Raw genomic sequence first — 7688 nt, 5'->3', positions numbered from 1 at the left:
GACCTCCTGCAGATACAACGCTCTTCCGCACCAACGGGGATGAGCTCGCGGATGAACGAGCTCAGATCATCTACAACTACGCCGGAGACAGGCACGTTGCAGACGCCTTGATCAGCTCCGGAGAAAGAAGAGGAACAAGGGCTTTCGTTTATCGCATCAGAAACGGAGCGGTGATGGGATCGGAGGACTGTCTGTGCAAAACTTCAGTAAACTCTGGTAAGGGTCCTTTCTGTTGTCAGCCAGAATATCGTCTCTCTCTCCATTGTATCCTATGAAAGATATGGGAACAGTCGAGCAATAGAGGGACTGTACAAAACCAGCCAGGCACCCTTAGATCGGTGGGGTGATTTTAAAGGGGTTGTCTCACTAAGGCTACTTTCACATTCGCGTTTTGGCTTTCCATTTGCGAGATCCGTTCAGGGCTCTCACAAGCGGTCCAAAACGGATCAGTTTTGCCCTAATGCATTCTGAATGGATAAGGATCCGCTCAGAATGCATTAGTTTGCCTCCGTTCAGTCTCCATTCCGCTCTGGAGGCTGCCTGCAGCGTTTTGCTGTCCGCTTGACTAGACTAACCAAACGGATCCGTCCTGGCACACAATGTAAGTCGATGGAGGATGGATCTGTTTTCTATGACACATCTGGCACAATAGAAAAAAACGGATCCGTCCTCTATTGACTTTTAATGGTGTTCAAGACTGTCTTGGCTATGTTAAAGATAATACAATTGATCCGTTCTGAACGGATGCAGACGTTTGTATTATCTGAACGTATCAGTCTGTGTAGATCCATGACGGATCCGCAACAACGCGAGTGTGAAAGTAGCCTAACACTACCCTGATCCTATACGGGCTCTGGCAGACTCGGTCCATCACTGAATAAGACTACTTTCACATCTGCGTCGTCTTGTTCAGGATTTGAGATCCGATAAAGGATCTGAAACCTAAATTACATGGTTAGTATTCATCCATTATGTCCTGCCGCTGGATACAAAACCATTGCAAGCAGTGTTTTTGTGTCCGGTTTGCAAATGCAACTAACCAGATCTGGCATGAAAATCATTGAGTCAGTGGTGCCAGATCAGCATCTTTTGTTTTGTTTGGGGGGGGGGGGATAAAAACTAGACTTGTATTATGACGGAGCAAAACAGAATGCCTCTTACAGCCTTCCGTTTTGCATTCCGTCATAGAATTCCTGTTTAAAAGCAATCGATAACTGGATTCCTCCACTGCCCGACTGCCGAACCCATAAAGTTCAGGTTCGCTCATCTCTACTGATCACCAGGGGTTCCTGAAGCTGGACCTGTGGTCGATTTAACTTTCTAACCACCAGGAATTGTTCAAAAGCGGAGAAACTTTCTAAAAGCATTCTAACCTTGGGCATTTATAGAATAGCCCCAGGATATGCTGTTAACGTCTGGTAGATGCAGAAAGCTTCGGGACCAGAATTTTTGGAGACAACAAGGTTTCCCGGCCTGCCTGGTGAGGGGGCTGAGGATAAATGGAAAGGCGGGCCCCCATGTCTTTGTCGCTCTCCACACTTGTTCTACTGTTTTGTGTAAATCCCATAAAGTGAATGGAGGGGCCGCACACATGAAGCTGCTATCTCTCCCTTCATTCTCTGCCTATCCAGCTGGGTCACCCTCAACAGACATTTATGGCATATATCCTGTGGATGGATTTGTCATAAAGTAGGAATACCCCTTTTAATATTCATGATTGAACTGTGTGTTTTTTTTTGTTTTTTTTGTTTATTCCTCTCTCCTGAGAAGGGCTGACAGTCATTTTCTAATTCCCTTACAGCATTAAAGAAGATGGGAATTCTGGAGAGGAGGATCCCCCTCAGCCCGTCGGTGATGCTCAAGAGAGGCCAGCACTCTGCGGGGCCAAGAAATCCTCTGGAATCCACAGACAAAAGAATAAACTAAGACTGCACCAGAAGAGGCAGATCCCAGACTACCTGCACCAAATCAGGCGATGAACTGTGCAAGGTCCTGGGACGGTTGTCCCCGCTGCTGCTTCACAAACTGGAAACCTATGCAAGAACCAGCAGCTGGACGGCGACCACGACTGCTGCCTCTTATGTAATTCTGCACTACTGACACTAAATCCTTAGGTAACACTCCAAATGAGTAACTTTACATGGTGAAGATGTGGAACCATCCTGGCCGTTATTTATGGTATTTATTACAGGCAGCTATAGGGGAGCTGCGCCAGAGAAACACTATGTACCATTGATTATGGGCAACCTTCGAATTGCTGTCTATTGATCTCTAGGAAAGTTCTCATGGCCGAGTCTTTATAGTCCGATTGGGATCTGTCTACAGTGTTGTCCACCGCCGATATGATATCAGAGGTGCGATATCTCGCAGGAAGATATTTATTCAAAAGACAGGGATAAGTCTGTAGTCTGCTCATCCGAACAAAGATCCATGCTGAAGCTTAGTTATTACCGTAGATGGCGGCAAGTAAATAACCTTGGGAAAACCTCATCTCTGCTCGGACAATAAAAAGTAAAAGCATTGTCGCGTGTCTGACATTTTACTGCAAACCCTGTGTGAATGCATTAGGCCGTGTTCAGTAGAAATTTCTGCTGCAGATCCTTGAATGTTTATGTTGCTGCAGACTTACTAGGACTGCTGTTACACACGGGCCGCGTCTGGTGTTATACCGTTACACAGTTGGTCTGATGAGCTCATGGTGCGGTATCAGATACACTACTGAAACCACCCACTGAGCTGACTTGATTCTAGCCTAACCCAGTGGTCACACCGCCGCCGATCAGACACTATCCTGTGGCTGGGGGATAAGTTCTGGAAATGGGACAACCCCTTTAAATGACTCAACACAACTAATATAACAAGTTGTTTCTCAAAGTCCACACAATGTCACTTGGATTACTATAATCTCAGAATGATTCAACCCCTTCATGACTGTCTTTAGCACAGCCCCCTGCTTTTATGACCTTCTGCAAATATGATGTATAGCCAGACGCCAGCTCCTAGCAGTGTTCATGAGGACTCTTGGCCCATTTTTCATAGTTCACTAATATTCTTAAAGCTACATGCACACGACCGTATGTGTTTTGCGGATCTGCAAAAAACAGATGACATCCGTGTTTTTTTTTTTTTTTTTTGCACGGCTCCATTATAACAATGCCTAAAACGGACAATAGGACATGTTCTAAATTATTATTTTTTTGCGGGGCTACGGAACGGACATACGGATGCGGACCCATTGAAATGAATGGGTCTGAATCCTATCCGCAAAAAAAATGGAACGGACACTGAAACAAAATAAGTTCGTGTGCATGAGGCCTATTTCAGGTGAGCGCGTGCAGTGCAGGACTCGTGCGTGTGATCTTGATCCTCCATTCTGGACGCTGCTAGTCTTGCAGGAGCGCACTGCATTATACTGATTTATAATGCTGTGTGCTCTGCAGCACCTTACTGATACAGAATCATACTGACATAAAGCTGTCCCTCTGATCCTGTAGAAGTAAGGTCATGCAGAGGCACACAGCTTTATAAATCAGTATACGGCCGTGAGCGGTCCGTGGAACCGCGGCCTGGATTCCTGCTGAGAGCAGGAGTGCACAGCGTCATTGGTTGCTATGACGCCGTGCGCTCCCTGCTGCCGCCACAGTACAGTAATACACTGGTATAGATCATACCACTGTATTGGTGAGTGGCTTATTACGCTTTGGCCAAAATGTACACCAATGCCTTATTCAACATCCAGCATAAAGGCAGGGCAGAGTGCTGGTTGCAGTGTGCTATTGCATTGTGTTTTTGCGTTTGTATCTGTATTTCGCCATAGCACTCTGCACCTGCTAGGGGTTGTGCGGGCTGAATCCCCCATTATACTGTATTGCGGCAGCAGGGAGCGCACGGAGTCATAGCAACCAATGACGCCGTTCGCTCCTGCTCTCAGCAGGAATCCAGGCCGCGGTTCTACGGACCGTTCGCGGCCGTGAAAAACAGCCGTGTGCATTCGGCCTAAGGCCGTGAGCTCCTGCAAGACGAGCGGCATCCAGAACGGAGGATCACGGAGCGTGTGAAAGGGCCTTTAGGTTTGCATGCTGCAGCTGCCTTCTTCAACTCCCACCAAAGCTGTGGGTTCAAATCAGGTGCTTGTGACTCCTCTACAGAATCTTCTAGGACTTCTCCTGAATTCAAGCTTTGGTGGACTTTGAGGACTGCCTGGAATCGCTGTGCTATTGGAAGGTCCAATGACGCCCAAACTTTAGTTTCCTCACAGAAGGCTAGTTAGAATTTTCTTTTAGTAAGATTTCCTCATACTTGATTGAATCCATCTTGCAGGTTTCCAGTGTCACAGGAAGCAAAGTAGCCCCAGAGCCTCGTCATGTCACTGCAAGCAGCAAATGCTTCATTTTTCCTCCTCCAGGCATAGATAGATAGATCTGTAGGTCCAAAAGGTTCCCATTTAGTTTCATTGCTCCACAGAACATAATCCCAAACCTTTTGTGGCTTATTCATATGGCTTTGAGCATGTTGAAGCTGACTTTTCTTGAGGTTTTGGGGCAGTAGATGTGTACGTCTTGGAATTCAAGGATGGAGACCGTTGTTTAGTATTTGCCTCTTGCACATGACTGGATCAGTATTGAAGTCCACAAAATGCACATACTGTCTTTTCTCACTATAAGGCCTCTTTCATATGACTTATTTTTTTTCGTTTATGGGCCGTTTTTTGCATTCTGTATATGGAACCATTCGTTTCAATGGTTCCGCAAAAAAACTGAATATGCATTCAGTTTCCGTTGAAAGAACGTGTCCTATTATTGCCTTCAAGTCAATGGGTCAGCAAAAAAAAAACAGAACACATACGGAAATGTATCCGTTCCTGTGGAACCATCTATTGAAAATGTTTATGCCCTGTCCAATTTTTTTTTTCTATGTAATCACTGTATACGCCAAACGGAACCATGAAAAACGGACCACAAAACACTGAAAGCCATACGGTCGTGTGAAAGAGGCCTAATTGCAGATCCGCAATACACGGGTACCATTCCATGGGCATTCCGCATCATGGATGCGGACCCATTCACTTGAATGGGTCCGGAGATGCGGAACGGAACTACTACGGAGTGCTTCCGTGGGGTTTCGTCCCGCAAAAAGATAGGACATGTTCTATCTTTTTGCAGAATAGCCGGATCGCAGACCTATTAAAGTGAATGGGTCAGCGATCCCCTGCGGCTGCCCCACGGACAGTGTTCGTGCATTGCGGGCCGCAGCACAACCACAGGGCGCACACGTTTGTGTGCAGGAGGCCTAAATGCTCTTTGCAAAATGAACAGGAATAAGACCTGTTCTATAATTTGCGGGACGGTGACAAGGATGCAGATGGCACCTAGAGTGTGCAGTGTTTTTTTTGTTTTTTTTTTGGGAGGGGGGGGGGGAGAGACCCCATAGAAATGAATAGAACAGTGTCCCACCTGCAAAAATTGGGTATAGAACATGGATCTCAAATGTGGTTGTGTGAATGTGGCCTTACTGTTCAAACTGAAACCTCAGCGCCTGCTGTTAGCAAATCTTGCTGCTGGATTTTTGCAGTTACTTAAGGGTCTCTGACCACTTGCCTCCTCAGGAATCTGCCAACAGCCTCTGATAGCGTCCTCTTTCTGTCACGTCCAGGTAGTGTAGATAGTGGGGGTCATTTACTAACTCAAATGGCATATAAAGAGTTGCAAGACACACGTTTTCCAACTTAAATGCCCGTGCAACAATACTTTGTCACGTGCTGAGTTTTTATGCTGTCCTTGCCACTTGGGTGTAGCAGGGGCGCAGGGCAAGTTTGCTGGTACTTTATTAGGCCCCTTTCACACGGGCGAGAATTCCCCGCGGGTGCAATGCGCGAGGTGAAGGCATTGCACCCACACTGAATCTGGAGCCATTCACTCCAATGGGGCTGTGCACATGAGCGGTGATTTTCACGCAACACAGGCCCCATAGAAGTGAATTATTTTCACACATGGTTGCTAGGAGATAATCAGGATGGGGACCCGATCTTTATTATTTCCCCTTATAACATGGTTAAGGGAAAATACAGAATGCTAAGTAAATTGGGGATGGAGGGGTTCAAAAAATAAAATAAAAATTTAACTCGCCTCATCCAGTGGATGAGGGGAGTCTAATATTAAATTATATATATATATATATATATATATATATATAAAATTTAATATTAGACTCCCCTCATCCACTGGATGAGGCGAGTTAAATTTTTATTTTTTGAACCCCTCCATCCCCAATTTACTTAGCATTCTGAATTAAGAATGCTATTTTTCCGTATAACCATGTTATAAGGGAAAATAATAAAATCTACACAACGCCACTACCAAACCCGAACTTCTGTGAAGAAGTCTGGGTACCAAACATGCCGATTTTTCTCACACGCGATTAAAGCACTTTGCACTCGCGCAGAAAAATCACGCATTTTCCCGCAACGCCCGTGTGAACCCAGCCTTAGGCCCCATGCACACGGCCGTGTTTCACAGCCGTGTGCGGGCCGTGGAACCGCGGCCTGGATCCCTCCTGAGAGCAGGAGCGCACGGCGTCACTGGTTGCTATGACGCCGTGCGCTCCCTGCACAGTACAGTAATACACTGGTATAGATCATACCAGTGTATTACTGTATTGCGGCGGCAGCAGGGAGCGCACGGCGTCATAGCAACCAGTGACGCCGTGCGCTCCTGCTCTCAGGAGGGATCCAGGCCGCGGTTCCACGGCCCGCACATGGCTGTGAAACACGGCCGTGTGCATGGGGCCTTACACTGTGGGTTTTTCTGCAGGAGAATCTGCAATGGGTGCAGGTACCATTAGGGTACGACCACACGGTCAGGTTTCCCGATATCGTTTTGGAAACCAAAACCAGTATCGAATTAAAAAAAGAGGAGATGTTGGATCGGTTCTGTTTACTCTCCCTCTCCTTTTATGATCCGTTCCTGATTTTGGCTTTAAAAACTGCATAAAAGTTTTTTGGGGGGCGAAATCCAGCTTGCAGCGCTGAAGATAGGTTTATCAGCCAAATACAGGTCCTTTTAAAAAAAATTGCATATTGTGATAAAGTTCATTATTTTCTGTAATGTACTGATAAACATTAGACTTTCATATATTTTAGATTCATTACACACAACTGAAGTAGTTCAAGCCTTTTATTGTTTTAATATTGATGATTTTGGCATACAGCTCATGAAAACCCAAAATTCCTATCTCAAAAAATGTGCATATCATGAAAAGGTTCTCTAAACGAGCTATTAACCTAATCATCTGAATCAACTAATTAACTGTAAACACCTGCAAAAGATTCCTGAGGCTTTTAAAAACTCCCAGCCTGGTTCATTACTCAAAACCGCAATCATGGGTAAGACTGCCGACCTGACTGCTGTCCAGAAGGCCATCATTGACACCCGCAAGCAAGAGGGTAAGACACAGAAAGAAATGTCTGAACGAATAGGCTGTTCCCAGAGTGCTGTATCAAGGCACCTCAGTGGGAAGTCTGTGGGAAGGAAAAAGTGTGGCAGAAAACGCTGCACAACGAGAAGAGGTGACCGGACCCTGAGGAAGATTGTGGAGAAGGACCGATTCCAGACCTTGGGGGACCTGCGGAAGCAGTGGACTGAGTCTGGAGTAGAAACATCCAGAGCCACCGTGTGCAGGCGTGTGCAGGA

The sequence above is a fragment of the Bufo gargarizans genome, chromosome 6 (assembly GCF_014858855.1).
Source record: "Bufo gargarizans isolate SCDJY-AF-19 chromosome 6, ASM1485885v1, whole genome shotgun sequence".
Lineage (NCBI taxonomy): Eukaryota > Metazoa > Chordata > Amphibia > Anura > Bufonidae > Bufo > Bufo gargarizans.
Note: the sequence above shows the minus strand (reverse complement) of the source record.